Source organism: Mustela putorius, unplaced genomic scaffold (genome assembly GCF_011764305.1).
Source record: "Mustela putorius furo isolate JIRA1106 unplaced genomic scaffold, ASM1176430v1.1 tig00003942_pilon_pilon_pilon, whole genome shotgun sequence".
Classification (NCBI taxonomy): Eukaryota; Metazoa; Chordata; class Mammalia; order Carnivora; family Mustelidae; genus Mustela; species Mustela putorius.
The window spans coordinates 12,141,987-12,160,130 of NW_025422087.1; the positions used below are offsets into that span (position 1 = coordinate 12,141,987).

Consider the following 18,144-nt stretch of genomic DNA (forward strand, 5'->3'; position numbering starts at 1 on the left):
TTCCACAATAATCTGCACAGCTTTTGAGAGTATTCTTAGGTTTAAACTTTTCCATGTGCTGTTGCAAATGCAGTTATTTCCTTTGATAGCAGATTAGGAGCTACCTGGTTTATGGTCTGCTTCTCCTCCTCGGCAAAATCCGAGTGGGGCTCTGAAGCTGAGGGTTGGGACAACAGCAAGCTTCTTTTTGAATGACACCTCTACCCTAGGAGAGTGGGGCTGGGCAGTAGGCAGAGGTCCTGTGGGTTGACTCTGCTAGTGTCAAACCACCACAAGCTGAGGTAATGGTAACTGGGGCCCAGGATTCTCAGTATGCTGTACCCAAGGCAGAGCCTCCCTTTCATGAATGTGGGTTATGTGCAAGAAGGGACCCTCCAACTGGGGCTGCACAATGGATAGCAAGGGGCAGGATGAGGGTTCACTGAATTCCTTCTGCCCAAAAGATGGGTCATCAGTGATGATAATCAGTGATATGATAGCTTATTGTTGAGAAGTTAAAGGACAAGGTTAAAATATACAGTTGACCCTTGAACAACACAAGGGTTAGGGACAATAAAGCTTAGCTACTAATAGCCTGCTATTGACTGGCTATTCTTTCCTTTCCTTCCTTCCTCCCTCTCTTTCTTTCTTTCTTTCTTTCTTTCTTATCTTTCTTTCTCTTGACTTTGGTCACAGAGTTGAAGGGCTAAGAAGGTGAAGAAAAGTGCAAAGTGGCAGATCAGACCCTGTAAGTGCAGACTGACAAGCCCCTGGAGCAAGGAGGAAGAGCCCAGCCGTGGTCCTAACAGACGAGTCTGGGACTCACTAACTGTTCCCTAATCGGAATGTAAAAATAAGAAAAAATAAAAAATAAAAATATAAAATTTTTAAACCTCTTGTCTTCCACTGTCTTTTTTTTTTTTTTTTTTTTCCTTTTGGCCAGACCAAATTACCTTTTAAAATAAAATATCAGTAGGCTCAGAACATTACCCTACAGGCCACATGTGGATGGCATGGGGAGAAAGCACACTGTATCAAAAAGGACTAAGTCATTTCTAACTCAAAAGAGAGTTAAAGAGAAAGAGAAAGCTGGTTTGGAAATGCAGACCACCAACACTGAATAATTTCATCTAACTATAAATAGCACATTAACTGAGTAGGCAAATCTGCCAGGCAATGACTGAAAAATCTCTTCAGAGTGCTTGCTTTACCTCTTTTTTGGAAATACATTCTTTGCAGTGAATTAAATGAATTACTGGTAGCAAGGACATCACGCACAAATTAAAGAGATTTCTTGCTTATTATATTTGTTTAGTAAAGAAAAGAAAATCAAGTGGGAAAATGCAGATAACACATTTTTCTGTTCCATTGCACATCTACATCATAAAAGTAGATAAGCCTCACATCTGATGTTATTCTCCATAGACAAAGCCTAAATAAATAGAAAGGGTTTCAACGAAAACAGTAACGCTCCTCTTATCTGAAAGAGTTGTACTGAGAATAGTGCCTACTCTAAAATTGGCCAAATAGCAGAAAGTAAGAAAAAAAATGAATATTTTAATTTGCATATGGGGAAACACTCAGGTTTTCATTCAGTCTTCTGAACTATAGATTTAACATAAAAACTTGAAAACAACATTCCCTCTCATGGTTGCTTAGGAGTCAATGGAAATTAGAATACGACTGGAACAAATATAATGAGAGGAGCGTGACAGTCAACAGGCTAGGCTCTCATTTTCTATAATATTTGATTCCTGATGGTAACTATTTATTAAATATATGTCCTCCCGGACAGGTTCCAAGATCGCAAGACAGGGATTTAGTCTTATTCACTGATAAATCCTCAGTTTTAAAAACACTGCTCCGGGCGCCTGGGTGGCTCAGTTGGTTGGGCCACTGTCTTCAGCTCAGGTCATGATCCTGGAGTCCCAGGACTGAGTCCCACATTGGGCTCCCAGCTCTATGGGGAGTCCGCTCCTCTCTCTGACCTTTTCCCCTCTCATGCTCACTCTCTCTCTCAAATAAAAAAATAAAAAAAATATAAAAACACTGCCCCCAAAATGTTAGCTATATAAATAAATGAATACTATTCTAAGATTTTTCTAACGAAGAAGACAATGTTTGGAGGATAAAGCCACAGAGTGTCATCTTTCCCTTTCCAGAGGGACGCAATATCATGGAAAGGCATGTGGGAGTCCAGATGGGACAGAATGCCAGTTTTGCAGCTTGGGGGCCAGTTATAAACCGAATGCTGTAGTCATTAGAGCTACTCACAAATATTCTGCTTCTTGCGGGGGCGAGAGGTGGGGTGGCACAGAATATAGGAAGCTTGCACTTTCTCACTTCCTTTAAGGATGGGATTTTTTTCACTGATGAAATGTGAACAGAAGTGTCATGCTACACTCCCAAGTGCCTATGCACGATGCTTCGAATCACCTGCCATGAGTGTCCTGGTAGCATGGTTCCGGTTGGAGCTTCTGTCAACCAACCTTCTGCTTCCCTGATTGACCAGGAAGAGAAGAGCTTCCCAACCCCTTACATATTTTTAAAAGTAATTGCCTCTGTTCAACTCTACAATCAAAACCACAATCATTTTCTCTTTTTTTTTAATTAAAAATTAATGGGCAATCAGTTAAAACAGTACAGAAAAGACAGTACATGGCATGCTGAATGTATAAGACAAAGTCCACCTACAGAATTTCTCTGGATAACAGCCAGAGTGCTTAGTTGGCAATGGGGCTAGACTGTCAAAAAGAAACATTGACTGTCTGCAAATAGATCCATTTTATGTCCAGTTTCACAGCCTGTTTTGCATTTCCTTCCAAGCACTGTCACAAACCTTAAACTGCAGTGTATTAAGGAAGTTTCTAGAGAATATTTTATAGATCATAAACATAAAATGTATTTTTTAGATGAAAGATGAGAATAAAAATGCCTGTAACATAACAAGATAAGATATCCTTGTAAAATAAGGTAAACCAAAACATTTAATATTCATTTTTTATCCCTAGGAAATTCTTCAAAGCTGAAAGACATAGAGATAAATGTAATAGCCAATGAAAAACCTATTTAAACCTATTTAAAAGCCCATTTAAAAATACCTAAACTAGTAAATAATTTAAAGACTTGTTCTTCAACATGACTAACCCAATTATTAACACCTGATTTATTTGTATGTTTCAATAGCATTGAGAACAATTATTAGATTTATTATTATTATTAGATTTAGGTTCTTTAGGTTCTTTCCTTCATGTGCAGATGATCTGGAAACAATGCATCTAGTCACTTCCTTTCTACTTTTTCTCTTTTCCCTAAACTAAATTCTAAAGAACTGTAATATCCATATACTCAGTAACAATAATTACAATAACAATGCACACATACCGCCTAACACATGAAATCGGCAACAGTAATATCTCAAATTTATTTTGAACTCAAGTTCTATCAATTCGTTATGTTCCATAGCAACCTGAGGAGGCAAGACCTATTGGTATTTTTGTTTTTTATAAGCAACTGGGTCACAAAGAGTGTCCTGAATGATGATGCTCTCGGAGCACCGTACACTTGCCCTGTCCCTTCGATTTTCCTTTCCTTTCCTGCTATGCCAGTTTCTCCTCACCTGCACCACACACAAAAAAACAATGAAATTAAGAGCCCAGAGTTTGGACTTAGCACACCTACATTCACACTCTCCCAGGTATCCTGATCCCTAAAATCCTAGAAGTAACAAAACGATCACTGGAAATGGAAGAAAAGTTAATGTTCTGTGGTTTGTATAATTTAGCCCCTAGGAAATGACTGATGATTTTGTCACTTCAATGATCTGATATTCTATTCCACAGAAGGATAGAAGGTGAAGAAATGATGGGAGGTGTTCTTGGGTACTAGTACTCCGTCCACAGCGCCATGATTACTGAATATCTACCAGCAGAGAAAGAGAGAAGAAAGAAAAAAATCTGAAAGACTAATAACACTGTTGCTTTTTTAATGAGCTTTGCATATGTTATGACTCTTAACAAGGCTGTATTATAAGATAATTTAATAGTTTCTTGATGATTCAAAATTATCACAATTCTGAACTATTTTACTTATAAGACACTAAAGCCCTCAAAATCTGGCTGAAAGTGTTTGATTTTACACCAAATAAGTACATTCTAAAGTCTCTGTATTGTGAGAGAGTATAATAATAAGTAAAAGTCATAGAAAAATGGAATTTATTTTAGAAAAATTTTAATAAAAATAATTACTATTTCAAAACAGACAAATATCAGGGCTTTAAAAATTATTCATTGGTTGTCTGGAAAATTTGCTTGGGATTAAGACTTCATTTGCCATTCAGGGAGCTGACTCCTTGCTCTGACTGAACATTTGAATGTTTAATGCAAGAAAAAAAAATCAAGAATGTTGAATCAGGTTTTCAGCATGTATTGTGATCCATCTTGGTCAAGAGCCAATAGGGCTGTTATCGTCTTCCAGTAGTTTGAGCATCATTATAGAGTTCCTACAAATAGATAGCTATTATTTTAATGCAATTCTAATTGTAGCATTTGCCATAATAAACTATGCAGGCTAAGAATACTGTCAACAAAACTGCTAATCAGATGATTAGTGTAACCACTGTATTTTAAGATTTTAAAAAGCTGTTCAGCTTAACAAACATGTGGCTGCCATGATCTTTCTTTGCCAGTGGCAAGTTGTATTCACTGAAGTCAGTCAATAGTATGAAAGGAAGAGCTACACACATCTTTGTGCTTTAACTTTCACTACAGCTGTGCTTTGTCTGAAGCTTATACAGTTAATGCAGCTGTTTCATGTGTCCTTCTCCTCGATACCTGATGAATGTATTGGTACTTTGAACTAAATAAGATGCCCTACTTTCCTTTTCCACATTTCATAAGCATGCTCTGAGAGCAACTGCCTGTTTTCTCTTTGTTCATGTTATTTCCTGACTTCTTGTTACACAAATTTGGCAAACACCATATTGAATTCATACTTTTCTGCATTAACCTTTCAATCTTGACTATAAAACACATTTTGACTACGTATTATTTTGACTCATCCTACTTGTGATTCATCAAACAGTCATTATCTGTAGTTACAGGACACTTCATTTTTAGTTATCTGACATGGTGGAGTACTCTCAAGAGCTGGCCATATCTGCTTTATTAATATACCTTCAGAGACACAAACCTGGACAAAATAGCACTGATTCAAAATTTTAAACATCCTTGTGTGTCGTAGGCACAATAGGAATAAAAGTGAACTGTAATCCAACCTTTAGAAGTAAATTAGGCATTTTAAGAGAAACATTAATGAAATGAAAGGAATAATTTAATCTTTTGTTATATATTAAAACAGTGCCTTATTTAAGAAATTCTGGGATGGGAAAAATACATATCTGTGAAAATGTAAGTTTATATGCATTTACAAAATGGGCTATTTTAAAATCAGCTTTTTAAAAATATTTCTGAGCAAAACTAAAAATCATTCTCGGGTGCTGGATGACTCAGTTGGTTAAGCCACTGCCTTCAGCTCAGGTCATGATCCCGGAGTCCTGGGATCGAGTCCCGCATCAGGGTCCCGGCTCCACGAGCAGTCTGCTTCTCCCAATCACCTTCTCTCCTCTCATGCTCTCTCTCTCTCTCTCTCTGTGTCTCTCTCACTCTCTCAAATAAGTAAATAAAATCTTTAAAAAAAAAAAAAGAATCATTCTCTGTACAATCAATTGAATAGCTCTGTAGTGTGCCCAACTCAGCATTTATTAATCAAAGTAAATGCCCTTCTTCAGGTGTAGTTGTTAGATGAAGAATGTCATGCCTTAAGTAAAATCTTACTGGGAAACCTATCCAGAGCTAGAATTTATCTAAACAGTCAAGTGTAGGTCACAAATATTAAATAGGTCTTCTTTGAATGCACATAAGCTATAGATTAAGAAAGTTCTCTATACAGTCAAAAAGTAAAGCCTGGGAAACATTCTAAAACCTAGAGGACCTCAAGGGGTAAAAATGAAAATCCAAGAGTAGACCTAAAAGGATGTTGTATACAGTGTCTCTCCTTGTTTTCTCTTCATAGAAATTCATGTCGGCCTCAACTGGGAGACACAGCACAGGCCCAATACCTTGTGCTTGACATTTGGCTTCAGAGCCAGTAAATACAACTGTCTTCCAACTTCCCTCGGTTCGCCTGACCTTAAATATCTCAACCATCCCACTATAAAAAGTTACAAAAACAATCGTAAGGACAAAGAACACATCATAAAAAGGCATCTTGGATTTTTCCACTACTCTCCATCGCCACCGCTCTCCTAACATCAGCCAAAAAGTCTTCCTGTAACAGCACATCTAAACAGTTATCTGTGGTGCAGATTAATGCCCACAGAGTTGACTCTGAGGTAGTGTAAGATCCTGAAGGGGTTTGGGATTTATCAAAGGTAGTACTACATTGTAACATATGCTGCACACCCTTCTCTTTTTAAATGCAGTTTCACATAGAACACCATTCTATTAAACAGATCAAAGCAGACAGTCCATGGGAGAATCACAGAAGTCACCTGTGAACACCTCAGAGGAACTCTCGGGCTCCCTACAGCAATGGGAAAGCCGTTGGCCAGTGCCAAGGAGATGATGGGGTGTAGCAATTGGGAGAACGGCCTCTGGGGCTCTCGATGGCCTGGATTTGAGGCTGAGTGCTGCCATTTTCTATCTGTGTGAGGCCGAGTAAGTTCACTTGACTTCTCTAAATCTTGGCTTTCTCCTGTGTAATACAGAGTTAGAAGAATTAAATGAGTTTATGCAAGTGTTTAAAAAAAGCCTTCCTTCCTTCATTCATTTTAATGTCCTCTGAAATGAGCAGCATGAACAATAAAGTATCCTAGGACTAGATTTTATTGAGTAGGATTGTGTACTTTCTAACCAGATTTTATTGCTCTTAAGTCTATTATACGTTGGTTGACCTTATCCTAGAGAGATCAGTCACCACGGTGATTCCAGAATTTGCATGTTTTATATGTATTCTTGCGTGATGTTTTCCCAAGTGGGACATGCCATGCTATATTTGTTTTTAAAGATCAACCATCATTTTATTTTTATTTTTTAAAGATTTTATTTATTTATTTGACACACAAAGATCACAAGTAGGCAGAGAGGCAGGCAGAGAGAGAGGAGGAAGCAAGCTCCCCGCCAAGCAGAGAGCCCGATGCAGGGCTCAATCCCAGCACCCTGGGACCATGACCTGAGTCGAAGGCAGAGGCTTTAACCCACTGAGCCACCCAGGCATCCCATCAACAACCATTTAAAAATGACTATTAAAAATAACTACTTCTAATTTAAGATCGGTTTCTCAATTAGCTCTTCCTTGACTTTCTTTACATATTAATTCAATTAACACCTAGGTTAATATAGAGTCTTACTATCTTAAAAAAAAAAAAAAAAGAGAGAGAGAGAGAGAGAAAAGAAAATTCCAAGGCATTTTGAATGGCCTCCAGCAATCATGCCATTTTTACACAGTCTGAAATAGAGATCAGCCAAGCAACAGGCCTTTTCAATGAAGCCTCTTTTCTGCTTCAGTAAATAGAGTCTGAATTAAACCATCATAAATCAAATAGGATTAAAATTTAGGAAGTGATCATGCTACTGGTTTTAATTAGGTTTTTGTTTTGTCTTCATGTGCGGTGTGTGTGATCGTTTGTGAGCCGTTTGTTTAGACCTCACATGAAACCAGCCAGGTCGAGTGGGGGAGATGAGGGACAGAGATGCCCATCACACAGCGATGTCTGTTTGACATTAATAATTACGTGCTTCATGCTGGAAGTTGCACGTGCTCCTAGCTGACAACTTTGGCTACTTGGGGTCTGTCTCCGGCTTATGATGTAGATTTTTACTTTTGACATAAAAATACAGCCGATGGCAGGGGAGAAAGTTTCTGACATATGAAAGAGAAATAGGGCATTTAATAGCATTTATTTCTGGGGGAAATTACAAGAATTTGCATTGAATTGGAGAAAATGACTGCAAAACAGGGAACGCACACTGTGCTAGAGAGAGCAAAAAGCACATTTAGTCCTCATACCCTCATTACCCACTGAGTTCAAACGGAACACAGCTCTTTCTCCAGAGCCACCTCCATGATTAGGGCTTTAAAGGATGGTGGCACAGCAAAATAAAAGCTGATTGGGAAAATTGCTAGTTGGTAGAATACACGTTTTAAGGTTTATTGCACATACTGAGCTTACATAATACCATCATTACCTGTGACTACATCTGCGTGTGTTTAGTTAGAAGAGGTCATTTAATTTCTGAATCTTCTAAAAAAAAAAAAAACCCCACAAAAACTAGCTAAAAGAATAAGATGGATGAATTTCTGAAATAATGTCAATAGCTTTTGAAAGCTACATGCTTTCACTTCCTTTAATTTGTGCCTTCTTGGCTCAAAGCAACCATTTCCCATTTTATTCTGCTTAAAAGGATATTTCATGTAGGAAATAAGTAAACACACAGAAAAACCAAAATGCTGCAGAAAGACATTAAGTTTTAAATGGTTATTTTATAAAATAATGGCTGTTTTTCTGATTAGAAAAGTGATATATGCTCATTGTATAATATGTGGAAAAAAGAAGAGTAATCATAAGAAAATAAAAACAGCCATTAATCTACTGCTAATATTTTAAAGTAGATCCTTTTCTTCCTATATTTGTATGTTTCTGTGTGTTTGTTGAGAGGATATGAGAGTTAATATTTCTATATCCTTTTATTTTACTTAAATAATACAATTAAACTTTCCTACATCATATATATATATATATACATATATATATATATATATATATATATGAAACACATACATATGTATTTAATTACTTATTTTATTTGTGGACATATTATGATTTATTTCTTTTGCTTTCAGTTTTTATTTTATAATCATAGGCATTTACATTGAAATTTTAAAACAAGATAGTGACTACTGACGCACACATTTCTTATTCACAATTTATTTCTCTAAAATAATCTCCTAAAAGCGTCAATGCTCTGTCATAGAAGATGAGATTGTATGAGTCTTTCAGGAACTTGACACCCCATTTCAGATATGTTGATCAGTTTATACTAGCACCAACAGTGTAAGCCACAAGTTTTAAACCATGTCAGCCAATTATTATTATAAAATAAATATGTTTTTCACATAGTGATATTTTTTGCCAATTTAAATTAACAAATACCACCATTATCTTGTTTTAATTGGCACAGAATTTATATCCTAATCTTTATCTCTCAGAATAAGGTAACACGAAGAATGGAATGATCCCAGGCAGTCTTTGCAGAGATCCCCATGGAGACTTTCTTGGCACAAGTAAGATCTTTAGTAACCACTACAGACCATGACATAAGGCTGCTGAACCAGAGGGATTGGACATACAGTGGTGATGATGAATGCTTAAGCATGGTAGACCCCACCTAAATGTGCCTCTGTTCACACAAAAAATGCATTCTGAGAACTTGTAGAGATATTGCAGATCTCTTTTTTTTTTTCCCTAAGATTTAAAAAAATTTATTTATTTGAAAGAGAGAGAGAGGAAGAGGGAGAAGCAGGTTCCCCACTGAGTAGAGAGCCCAACATGGGGCTCCAACCCAGGACCCTGGGATCATGACCTGAGCCAAAGGCAGACAGTTAACCAACTGAGCCACCCAGGCGCCCCTAGAGATTGCAGATTTCTTAATCAAGATACATTTCAAGTATCTCCAAGTAGTATCCAAAGGAAAGGAACTTACAAATTAATCCGTTAAAACATTTTTTTAAGGAAATCTAGAGAAATAACCTTAATAACCTACACATAAATCATCTAATGTGAGCTCTAAAAAAACATTATGACCAAACACTTTCAGGATGGTATTTTTATTAGTTTCATTGTATAAGGAGGAAAACTTACATCTGTAAGTAACTTGCCCCATGCCACACAGCTACTTGGCACTGTGTTCTCTTTCTCTCTCTCACTGCACATCCCACATACATACATATACAACACCTATACAGATGCATATACACTAATTCAAATATATGTATATATTTGAACTGAGTGTTCAATGAGTTTAGATGTGTATGTGTGTGTTTGTGTACTATGTGTGTGTGTACATTTTATAAAAATTAGTATTTCAGAGCTTCAGGAAAATTTCAGTATTCATCACAGACTAGATAAGATAAAGTAGTTTTATTGCTTTTTGATTCTGTCCAATTTTCTAAGTTATCTGTGACTCATCCTCAAGATGAATTTTCTTGCCCATTATTAATTACAGAATAATATACCCAGATCTAAGAAGGTCTGTCCCATGTGTCCTTGCATGTGGAAGAGTATACCCAGCGTATATTTATGCCCACCGTCTGTCCAGTTCAGCCTCACTGTCAGACAATTCCATTTGCGTAATGAACTCTCTGAGATGTCTTTAAAGCTTCTGCCAGTAAAGATGAGGGCATAGCTGCCGAAGGATTATGGCTACATCCTCTTCGGTGAGCTCTCAGATGCTGTCCGCGCTGAGCTGAATTTCTGACCCCTCCTTTGAGGGCTAACTGAGTGTTAGTGGTTTGCTAAGACTTCTTAAGTACCTGAGCTTTGGTTATCTCACTCACATCTGGAAAAACGGGTGGCAGGAAGTCAAGCCAGGCTAAGTGAGTGAAAAAGGGGTCTCATATTAACAGGCAAGGAATTGAATTGCAATGTTGAATAAGTATTCATTCAGCATCCAATGCTAGATAAATTTGGAAAGCAAAAATTATTATAGATTGACTAAAAAGTTTCTTTTTTTATTTCAATTAGAACTCCCTTTGTTGTGTAAACTAATGACCCCAAAAGGCATTTAAGTAAGGTAGATACTGAGACAAATTCAAAGGTAAGTCAAATCCATTGTTTAAGAGATATTTTAGGGGCACCTGGGTGGCTCAGTGGTTTAAGCCTCTGCCTTCAACTCAGGTCATGGTCTCAGGGTCCTGGGATCAAGCCCCACATCGGGCTCTCTGCTCAGTAGGGAGCCTGCCTCTCCCCCGCCCCAACCACCCCCGCCACCTGCCTCTCTGCCTACTTGCGATTTCTCTCTCTCTGTCAAATAAATAAATAAAATCTTAAAAAAAAAAGATATTTTAAATTATAATCAAAGTTATGTGTGTGTGTATATATATAGTATATAAACACATCTATATATGTTATATATAAACACAAACATATAGGGAGAGCTACAATGAAAAGTCACAACTTTTCTTCCTTAGAGGAAACTTCCTGACTATTTCTATTTTAGTACTCTTCACTGTGAACTCAATAACTCCAAGTTATGTATTTAAACTATTACTTATTGATTTATAATTCTTTAGCTATATTTATTATTTATTGTAAAAATATTCATACTATCACTTTCAGTCATCCCTCCTCCAATGTCTTTCTAAGTATAGTCTGCTGATTATTACTTATAAATTTTAAGATAACGGGAATATTTGTTTATTGATTCAAGAACTTCAGGTAGTATCTTAATGTCCTCCTGCATGAGAAGAAATATGGTCCATCCCAATCCTTGCCATTCAGCCTGTGGTCTGCCAGGTTCCCCTGGGGACCAGACCATTCTAGAAGCCTCACCCACAGAAGTGAGCAAAGCTTCAGGAGGCTTGTGCTAGGGGAGCTTCTAGACCTCAGTGAGGTGGGTATGATGGGAGGGAGAAGAGATGATATCCTTCAACTTCCATCTGCCTCTTCTTTCCTGACATATATTGTGAAATGCTATCATTTTTTTTTTTTAATCATTTGTCAGTTTGCCTTGTAACTATCAATCGCTGTTGTTACTGGTTCTCCTTTGGCCTTCTGATTCTTTATCCACATTTCTCTGTAGGCCTTCACTAAGTAATCTCCCTTTGTCTTTAACCAAATACAACTTATGTGTCCCTAATTTGGCAAAGTGTCCCAAACATTTTCCTTTTTGTGATTTCCATCACCTATTTTATTAAATTCTCAGTGTTTCTAGGAGAATTGAGGTGGTTCACAGTAATAGTTATATAATTCAAAGATTTTGTTTATTTCTCTACTCTGCCACTTGCCAATTGTATGAATCTGGACAATTACTAAGCCTCTCTCAGCCTCAATTCGCCTTTTCTATAAAATGCATATCGCCAACAACACCTCATAGCACCACATATATGGTGGGGAGAACCTAATGAGACGTTGAATGCGGAGCACTCAGCAGTTTCTTCTATATAGCTAGTGCTGAAAAAGGTTAGAAAATTACATAGCAAATATGAAGAAAACACAAAGAGAGGAAATTACAATCATAATATCTCTAGCACCAAAGAGAAAAAAAGTTGAAGATTTAAAAGCAAGCTGGAAACATCAAGGGCCCAAGTGAAATAGGCACTCCCAAATTAATGACATAGTATCTCTATGTGGTAAAAATAGAGTATTCAATAAATGAGGGGGCATATTATAGATATGGATGGTAAATGTGTATCACTGGGTGAAAGTATTACCTTTGGTAAATGAGATCAGTCATTTGTAGATGTGAACTCAGTGGACTAAAAGACTAAATGAAATTTGTATTTGCTTCAATCTGAGCCATTTCTGGTCCGTTTATCTTTCATCTCCTGGGAACTCCTTAGGGAAACTCACACGGTATCTATAGGAGAAAGTAAGTCAAGAGTCCTCAAAATTTTGACTGCATATTTCAGCAGTAAGACCTTTTGAGGACTTCTCTATTTTGGGATATGTATGTTTACTTGTGATTTTTTAAAATATGTAATACTAAATACTGTTCTAAAACTATGTACAACTTAAAAAGCCACAACATAGTAAAGTAATAAGTAAACATTATAATACAACCTCCTATATTCCAAAGCATTATTTTATAATGTGCTTCCATAATGGAAAAGGAAAAAAAAACATTCTCAGAACAGAAAAATTATGAAGTGTTCAAAGAACCAAGCAGGTTGGTTCTGCATTGTTGATCTTCAAGTTGTATCCAATTCTGATGGTGGTACCTTGCATCACTGCACACAAGTTTGTTGGAATGAAATATGCTACAAGTAGAGGTAATTTTTTTCAAATCTATTTGATCCCTTGCCTAAAGTGGTACTGTTTGGATAATTAAAAAGACAATACAGTGAAAAACAATTGGTCTCAATTGTGCTTTTGAAAATTTTCATGTCATACACTCAAAGAGGTGGGGATATTTGTACAGCCTGTAGGTGTAAGTGGTCAAGACTTCTTACAGTCAGAAGCAACTGGCCATAGGTCTCTCTCCAACCTTGACTCCTCAGGGGACCTGAAGGCTCACGTGCTAGACATACTTGGAACTGATCCCTCGTATACCAATGGAGAAGCTCTGCCTGGACCATGGATTGCTCCTGTAAGGAAGTGATTTCTGAGTTTAAAACTGATTTTTAAAGATGTGAGTCCAAAAAATGATTTTTAGTAATTTGATATCTTTTATGTATTATGCAATAGTACCTTCTTAGACTTGATTGTTCTTATATCTTGGTAATCCCCCTCTTCAGACTGGATGTACTCTAGTAGAGTTTGACTCATGTACTCCTCCTGATTCTATGTCCTCTCCAACTACTTTCGTATGACCACCAGATTTGCTCTTAAGCATTAGTTTCATCAAGCCTCTTCATTATTTCAAAACCTCAATGCTGTTCTATGTCTTGGTACACCAAATGCAAGAACTTAAGTCTGGCTTTTACTGCTCCTCATAGCATGGATCTCTCTCCATATACAGTTTGGCTTCTCGGACTTTTCATGCATTCATGAAGGTATCTATCCCTTCATTTATGCACCACACATGTATCGAATGCCATATATGCACCTGTTGTGTTAGGCATTAGAGATTTATGAATTAATAAGACGTGCCTTTGATGAACTAGCAGGCAAGTACAGGAAAGTGGAAAAAATATTATATACAGCATGATAAATGTTCTAGTACAGTTAAAAATAAAGGACAGCAGCAAGGAGTTATCTTGCACTGGCCATTGCTCTTGTGTAAATAAGACCATATTACTTAGGGCATTCATGGTATTTTATTATTTAAGTGTTTTCCTGATCCTTAAAAATGTTGCCAGTGGAAGGGTTTTATTTCAGAAATGAATCTTCTCTGATAGTTTGTTTACAGGAAAAATGTGGCAGACAATGTGATGCAGAGCAACAAGCTTTAAAGAGTTGAATTTTAAAATGTGATTAACTTAGAACGTGGTATAGAATAAATCATTTTACTGCTTTAGGTCTCAGTGGTTTCATTCATAAAATAAGGACTGGCTTCAGTGGTCTCTAATGACTATTTCTGGATTACAATTTATGGTTGTACATTTGGCCACTATGGTGTCTGCCTTCCAGATGTCCAGATAAGATAATCTGTACCAGTTCCAAATAGATGGATTTGGAATCTGGGATCCTCAGGTAAGAGTAGTTCTTAAAAACACACTTGGGCTGGGCTCCTTAACCTCATGTATAAGGAATCAGCTAGAGATGATAGGAATTGCAAAGTTTCACAGGTGTCCCTCCTTCTTCAGGTGTGGACCCAGGAGGTAACAGTCTGGAGCACAAGGGTAGCAGAGCAGGCTCTGAGGAGCAAGCCTCCTCTCAGATCCTGATGGTTTTCCTCAGGCTACTGGCCAGATGAAGAAGTGACACTCCTTGCTGGGGAAACTTTAAGAAAAGAATGCTCAGCTGGAATTGGAATGAGTTGTATTGTATTTGTTTTTTTCTTAAAGCAGTTTAAAAACTCTTGGATATTGCACACCCGACTGAATTTGACCTCCTCTGTCATTTCACTCCTTAAGTCCTCTTAAAAGCCTCTAACATTTTATTTATTTTGCCCATATATAGTACCTTTCAAAAATAACTTCCATTTCCTTATGAATGTTTTAAAGTCTTTTTTATGACTCAGAACTAGAGTTCGCCTTTTTTTTTTTTTTTATCTTAAATGTATGTAAGTTTGACTTTTGTCTTACACATGGACAATTAATATTCAGGAGAACTAATGACTCAAACCTTCATATTTGTTGTCAAGATGTCAGAAATTCTTTTGTCTATGTAGAATTTATTCAGATTAGTTGTCTATGTCCTAAATACTAAGACTCTAAAATAAGAAAAAACAAAACAGAACAAAACACTAGATAAACTTTTAAAGAAAAAAACAAAAGTCCTAAGTTGAGATGGAAGACACATATGAGGGTCCACTCTCTCCATCTTTTCTACAAAAGGTTCTACTTTGCATTGTGGAGTGAGTAGATGAGTATGGAGGAAGGAAGAAACTGACATGGGAAGGAACTATCCAAGATTTCACATATGGAGAAGAGGTTTATTTTCTCTATATACATTTTCATAAAATGTACTTGTTTTCCAAAAAGCTTTTTGTGAACTTTATGGTCAGTGCTATTTTTGTGGGGTCACTTGTCAGAATTCGTTTAATGAAATATTTTCTCAGCATTTTCCAAGCTAGACTGGTCTTCTGGGACCTTGAATCTTTGGTTAAAAAAATAATAATAAACCTCTATGACATTAATGTTCCCATCTAATAACAATATTTTCATCTTTCATTTTATCCATTGATATTCAAAGGAATTATGTATTTATCAAATCTTTTTAAAGTGAGTGTATAAATTCCTTGTACATCTTCAACATCTGCTCAATGTCAAAACTTTTTAGAATTCTTGAAGTTAACGCTGGTGGGAAAATTTTAAAAAGAAGAATGGTGAGAAGAAATGTACCTATCATTTATTTGTGATAACACCATAATTGCTCTATGTATCCTTCTCATGACATACTCAGGGCCTAATACAGTGCTGTTATGCTCATATAGGCACATACTTAAAGATGCTTACTAGCCTACATGACCATGAATCAACTTCCATATTCTCTTAATTGATACTGCTCCTTCTGTTCTCACCATAGGGCTTTCTCTAGCCAAACTATCTAAGAAAACCACTCTGAAGAAGTGATAATTCTTCTCAGAATGTATCCACAGCCTTATTTGTTCACTTGATTATTATGAAATGATAAGTCATGAAGGTAGGCAAGTTTCTTTGTTGATTCATTAATCTAGCTCTAGAAAGGTAAGTTGGGGGTGCTAAAGAAGTCATTCTGCAAAGACTTTCTAAATAAAAGAATAAGTGAATTGATAGATGCAGTTTGAAAGGAAAGGAAAAGCGGGAGTGGATGGAAGAAATATTAAGATGAAAATTTCATAATAATGGATAACGTCTCATAGAGAAAGGGTGAGATAAAGTTCAAGCTATGTCCAAAGATCACTAGACAATGGGAAGACTGACTTTGTCATTAACTGAAAGCAGATGTGGAGAAGAAGGTGGCAAACGGGGCAGAGAAAGGGTTCATTTTGAGGGCCGCCCAACTGTTCCGCTAGAGAAGCCCATCAGAGAGATAGAAAGGCAGCTTTAAAGCCTAGGGAAGAAATATAAGTAGAAAAGTAAAATTAAATAATATTATCAAGGATTTCATAGTTTAAATGTTCATATATATTATTCTTTCTGCCAGGAGGGCTCACTTTTTCTTCACATATATTGACAAGTATTGTATATGTTCTTCATGGTTGAGATCAATGGTGACCTCATTTGGCAAGTCTAACTGACTGAAGGTTCTTTCACCATTTCTGCCTTGGTACCATCATTATATTATTACTTGAATACAGTAATACCCTTATGGCACAACATTACAGACATTAAGCTATATCTCTGTCTGTTCTAATTCCCATGTCCATACATACTTAGCTACTCCTAAGGGCAAGAAACATATTTATCATTAAATGATAGTAATAAAATTTTAATAATAGTAATGATCACTTTAAGTCTGAATTAATGAAAGCAGCAAATGGAATCAATCAGCAAGAAAGTGAAGAGAAGATGATACTGGAAGGTTGGGGAAAGCTATAATAAAATGCATGAAGAAATGAAATTTATGATTTATGGATTTATGATTTATGAGGATAGTAAAGAAGATGGAGGTGGGGCAGAGGAGTAGGAAATGAAGCAAGAAATGTATTTTCTACTTCTTGAGGAAGGAGATTTCAAGAAGGAGGTGTTATTAAGGTCAAAACATAGATAAGACCCATGGGTTCCTAGCGACTCTGGGCACTGGTGACCTATAAGACAACCATTTGGTGGAGCAAAAGGAATAAAAACAAGACTGAAGAGAGAATGGGAGAAAGACAATGCTGAGGAGAGGATGTAGTCCAGTTTTTCCAAAAGGTCTGATGGCATGATGAAAAGAGAGGTAGTGATAATTCAGATTACTGTAGGATCCTTAACAGTGTCATATTCTTACTTCCCTTATAATTTTAATATAAAGAAGAATTGAGATACTATGTACTTAAAAAAAAAGAAACTATCCAATGTAAAGGAAGCCAAAATTGCGAGAGAAAGAGACACCTAATGGAGTAGTTTCTCAAGAGTATACATACTCCTACAGGAGAGGGGAGGAACATGAACAGAGAAAGAGGATTTGACTGACTTTAGAAAAAGGGGAGAGAACTCTGAAATGGGAGGAGAGAAGAAATAGTGAAAGTAAAGGATTTTGTTTTGTTTGTTTCTGCTGGAAGGAAAAATTAAGGGCATTGCACAGAAGAGTTTTTAAAATCAGTGTTATTAAGTAGATACTATGGCATAATTTTTTCTGTGTCAAAAAGATTGCCAGTTAGATGTGAACAGAAACATACACATAATAACAGTCTTCCTATGATGTAATTGAAATACAGTAAAAATTTTAATGACATTTACAAAATCTCTTAGAAGCCCAGAATACCCTTTTTGAGCATTTGATTATCTTAGCATTTTAATATTATAATTACAGCATGTCAGTACTCTATTTAAAATGTAATTATCAAAGCTCAGAGGAAACTGATTCTTGTGCATCCATAATTTCATACAATGTAATTTTAGAGCTTGAGTTATTTTTGTGTTATCATTTCAGTCATAGAAATATAGTCGGAAGTCTAGGGACTTGTAGCTTTCATGTTTCAATGGCTTTTAAAGATAATCTTTCCTTTAAAAGTGGCCTTGTCACTGGATCCACATTTACTTGAAATAAATCAAATTTCTTCTGGTAGAATAAAAGGGTTCATTCTGTTTTCACAAACATAGCATGACAACAAAACTATATCCTCCAAAAAACCAGTTTTATACAACTCATGCAAGCCG

At 36.4% G+C, this 18,144-nt stretch overlaps 1 non-coding gene across 1 annotated transcript; it reads left to right on the plus strand.

Moving 5' to 3' along the window:
- Nucleotides 1-11,509: 11,509 nt before the first annotated feature.
- On the plus strand, nucleotides 11,510-11,643 carry LOC123389083. The gene has a single exon (XR_006603614.1). It is a non-coding gene; the product is annotated as a small nucleolar RNA SNORA52 (small nucleolar RNA).
- Nucleotides 11,644-18,144: the final 6,501 nt, after the last annotated feature.